The sequence below is a fragment of the Callionymus lyra genome, chromosome 5 (assembly GCF_982586985.1).
Source record: "Callionymus lyra chromosome 5, fCalLyr1.hap1.1, whole genome shotgun sequence".
NCBI classification, from domain to species: Eukaryota; Metazoa; Chordata; class Actinopteri; order Syngnathiformes; family Callionymidae; genus Callionymus; species Callionymus lyra.
The window spans coordinates 13131418-13136726 of record NC_141822.1 but is presented as its reverse complement, the minus strand read 5'-3'; positions in this window follow the sequence as shown (position 1 = coordinate 13136726).

Here is a 5309-nt window from a genome sequence, read left to right as displayed (position 1 = left end):
ATCAAGGAAAAGCCTGAACAAATAAAAACGTCTTAAGTAAGTCATTTTTATTTATATTCATTGGTTAAATGAGCGGAGGTCACACACGAGGAACTCAGCGCTGTCAGTCTTTATTCAACTAGTATTACACACAACTATTTATTGAATTTATTTATTGATTCCAATGATAAAGTCAACATTAACACCAACAAGAACGTTTGTTGTTGTTGACTTTCATGCGTCGACTGAACGTTTCTCTCGTCTCTACAGAACAGCAAAGTTAACTGCTTCGTTTTGTTTCGTCTTTCCTGTTTCCTCGATCTTCTCATATTCTTTGTCTTGATTTGCCTTTAGATGTTTAATGAAGTAAGTGCTGTTGAATCTTGATGTTTGATTTGTCCTCCACATCTTCACTCAGCAGAGACGCTGCTGTGAGCAGCTGCTTCACCGGCGTGTGACGTCAGCGCAAAAATATATTAAAAAAAAAAAACAGTACAGTATCGTCAGTAAAAATATCTGTATATACTGTTATATCTATAATTTCTTCACCTAAACATCATAACCTGAAAATATTTCTCTTTTCTTTTCACTTTCTTCCTGCAGCAGTTATTCAACGTGTCCTGACCTTCGTGACAAATGCATTCCTTCTGCTCTAACAGGATTTAACACCTTTTCTTCGGCTGATGTCACACTAACAACAACTGAGCGTTTTCACACACCAGTGTTTGATGCTCTCCCTCCTGCTCCTGCCTCCTTAGTTAGTATGTTGTGTAATTGTCATGCTTCAGCCCACGTGTTGTGTTAGCAGAAGATGAAAAACACTGACAGCAGTCGTCCCTGTCTTGACTGGATCCACCACATTTCAAACGTTTTCCTCAATAATTGCTCATATATGACTCGTGGTTATGGCTGTTGGTAATGACCATGAAATAAATGTAATTATTATATCTTACAAATGACTTGTGTGTCAAAACTGATGCAATTGGAAAATGAAAGGAAACTGCATAAATCTGAATTTTTTGGGCATTTTTATCAAGAAAAAAAACCCACATTGTCTCACATCAAATAGGCACCAAATTATAATCTTTTAAAAACTGTTTATCATTATTGTCATTCTTTAAATGACATGCTTTATGCTATATTTATTCTATTTATAACTTATTAGCACTATTGTTAACTTATTTGTATTTATACTTTACATATATTAATTATTATATGCAATATTCATGTTATTTATTTATTCTCTTATACTACTGTATATTGCACTATATTTAACTTATTAATATTTATATTTATACTTTTTATATACAGGGTACATCTCTCTGCTGTGTTTTTTAACGGTTGCCAAGCAACGAAATTTCGTTGCCAGTTTCACTGTTGTTTTCTGTGCAATGACAACAAAAGAAAGTCAAAAGTCTATACTATGTGTTCTTGATTTCATTCAAGGTCCGTCACTCTCTGTGGTGCAGAACCTGCTGCCCTGCTGGGCTCATTGCTTTCAACAAAAACTTAAATACTGGGAAAAAGATTGAATAATCTAGACATAATAAAGGTAGAGAAGTTATTGGAGATAATCTTGGCAGAGGTCTGCTTTCTCTTGAGCGCTTTCATAGTTATATATAAAAGGTTAATCACATGTCTCTTATTGCACTGCAACAGTTACATCATGGTTATATTTAAACATGAGTAATTTATCAAAATTGATGCCTTTAAAGCACTTGGAAAAAATGGGTCGTATTGTATTTAAAAATATTACAACTGACATTTAAAAAAAAAAATTAAAACATGAAATATGATCAACAAATCTCTTTTTAAGCATTTTCATCAAATAAATGGGAACCAAACAAATACATATTTATTTTTTAAATGTTTTTTAAACTAAATTTCATCAGTGTCAATATTAAAATGATGACCTTTTCGTTATATTGTCCGTTCTTCTTTTCCCCAGTATCATTTAATTCAATGATCCGTCTCTGTGGTTCAAAACCAGAGATCCACGGCCACATCAGTGCTTTCAATTATATCCAAACAATGGAGAAAAGAAAGAGAGATTGGATTATTTGAGATAAAATAAAGATCGGGAAATCATCCGAGATCAGAAGGGCAGAGGTCTGTGTTCTCTTGGCTACTTTTAATTTAGTACATTTCCCTTGAAAAAAGGTTCAACAAATGTAAGCACTCCAACTCTGCTACATGTCCCATAATGCACTGCAACACATCAATTATTTAATGACATTTTAAGGAACTCTCACATCAATAAACTTTTTTTCAAACCAGATTTCTTATTACTATCAATACTAATATATTCTTGCTGTATTTGTATATATATATATATATATATATATGTACTATATATTCTTTCTTTTTAACTGTAATGTAAATGAAAACCATTTACTTTCAGGATGATACAAGTTGATGTAGCGACCACGACGACTGAATATATATATATATATATATATACAGTATATGTATGTACTATATATTATTTCTTTTTAACTGTAATGTAAATGAAAACCATTTACTTTCAAGATGATACAAGTTGATGTAGCGACCATGACGACTGAATATATATATATATATATATATATATATATATATATATACAGTATATGTATGTACTATATATTATTTATTTTTAACTGTAATGTAAATGAAAACCATTAACTTTCAGAATGATACAAGTTGATGTAGCGACCACGACGGCTGAATATATATATATATATATATACACAGATTACAGAAGAAGACACGAAATGTCGGAACATTGATGATGTCAAGAGAAGCAGCTTCATGCTCGCCGACAAATCTTCAAGGTCACGAGGTTCATGTACGTCTCACTTGAGTGAACGCATTAAACATTCATGGTTTTCCACGCAAATGTAAGTCATCTGCGTATTTATCAGGGTCGTACGTATAAATCAATAATGTCCGACACCCCACTACAGAACTATCGGGGCCCCGGAGGCGAGTTCCCAATAATGACGCTCATCAAGCAGCACGGCGAGCCACTTATCACTCACTAGTGTAATCACGGGGCTCTTGATCTGATAATATATATCCAAATGACTTCATTTGTTTTCATAAATGCTTCCTCCTGACAGAACATTTGGGTACCATGGAGATGGATGAGCGCTCGACAAGCCAGCGCTCGTCGACGGCTTCTAACAAAAGTCTCCATGTTCTGCCTTCTGGGCTCGACCGCGACTGTTTGGTTCACTGGAAACCAAATCATCCTGAAAGTTTCCGAAATTATACTAGAATTAGACTCGAGAATTCCTTTTGAAATATTCCTTATGCCTCGTTTTTGTTACAAATATATTGGGTTATCTGCCTTTATGAAACAACATGAGAACCAGGATCCTCTGGTGTGGCTCGTGTGGCTAAGGGTTGGGATTATTTTCCATTACTTTTTAGAGTTAAAATGTTTGTTCATTTTAATGTAGCGCCTGGAGCTCAGTTGTCTTCATCTTTATCCAAGAAGACACTTAAAAACATCCAAACACCTCCATACTGCTCGTCTGTAACGTCCATCTTGTATTGAAGCCTCGACAAGAGGAATTATTACGAAGAAACATAAGAAAGTCTTTGTTTTAAAGACGTTTTTAGCGGACGATGCTAGGTTGCTGCTAGACCAACAAGCTTCACAAACAGGAAGTGCTTCGGGTAACTATTGTGAATACTTCCATTGTCGACAGTATACTGGATACATTCACGATATTTACCTAGAGTACTTCACATCAGTGTAGGATTTTAGCCTAGCAGGTAACCTAGCAGCGTCCGCTAAAAACAAGCTTATAATATAGTATATAATACAGACTTTTTTAGTTTTTTTTGGACAATTCCTATTGTTGAGGCTTCAATAAAAGAAGGACGTCGTTGTGTCTTTTTGATGAAGATGAAGCTGGCCCTAGCAGCTAGCTTAGCCGCTAACCAAGCAGCAACCGCTACAAACAATTTTTAAACTACAGACTCAAAACAAAATTTAGAACAATTTCTAATATCGAGGCTTCAATACAAGATGGACGTTACAGACGAGCAGTACGGAGGTATTTGATTGTTTTTATGAGTCTTTTTGGACAAAGATAAAGATGAAAAAACTAAGCTCCAGTCGCTACAATAAAATGAACAAACATTTTTGTCTCTAACTCTAAAAATGAATGGATTATTAATAAACTATACTCTTATTAGACATGAGAGTAGAAAATGATTGAAGCTTGAATTTTTAGATCATTAATATTGGATGGTTCCACTGGTGAATAAAAAGTATTTATTTGGTTCAAACCTTTTTAAAAAACAGGAGTAGAGGAGGGAGACTGTGAGCAATATATTAATTTTAGTGAAGCATTATCCTTATTTTAAGAGCTCAGGAGGTGACGCTCTTGACTTGAAAAAACATTTTCATTTGGTACTTTCATTGGAATAGAAGCCAAAGGTATGAACACCAGAGTAGATGGAAAATGAAAACAATGCTTCATGAAGCTTCATTTGCACAGATGAAAAAAAGTTAAATTTCTGAATATGTGTTGATTCATCAACCATTAGCATTTATTTATAGTCTAAAAATCTCTCCAATATCAGTCCTTCAAACAAGGAAAATGCCACAAGCGAAAAACTCAAAAGGGAGATTTTTCTTCGCACACAGAAATGAACGCACCTTGTTTGAGAACTAATGAAGCCACTAATGCGCTGCTTAGTGTAATAATTTATGAAGGCTGCAGCTGCACAACAAGCTGCAGCGCAGAACAACGTCAACCCTCAGCATCGTAACACTTGTTCATCTGCCACGAGATGTACTTCCGATCCCGTCTCCGATCGAGGTCTTTTGAAAGCAGCTTAACGCACACCTGATCCGGTAGAACACACACGCCAACGCCTGACTCAACATCCACGGTGAGTCATTTTGATGCGACATATAAAAGAGTTTAAGATAAGGAAACGGAGGTAATAAATGTCAACAATTATACCAAGACATCCAATAAAAGTCAACCTCGGCTTGAAGGAAAAGGAATTTAACGGGAATTTGATGCCAACATAAACATAAGGTGTGTTCAAGAATGGAGGAAAGATTGTTGCGCGATTGAGTTCGGCGCCCCCGAGGCGTTAGTATCAGCGATAAACCGCATTTTCATCCCTTCATTCTATGGATGTAGATGAGTAATTGAGGACTATTCAGTGGAGAATGTGCCTGAGGCGACTTCAGAAAGATCTCACCTCCGTTCCTTTGTACCGTTTCTTTTCCCGTCGAGCTTATGTTGTCAAAAGAAGACGTGAACCCAAATATGACCCGAGGAAACTTTGGGAAAATACATTTGAGTCATTAGAGTTGAAAA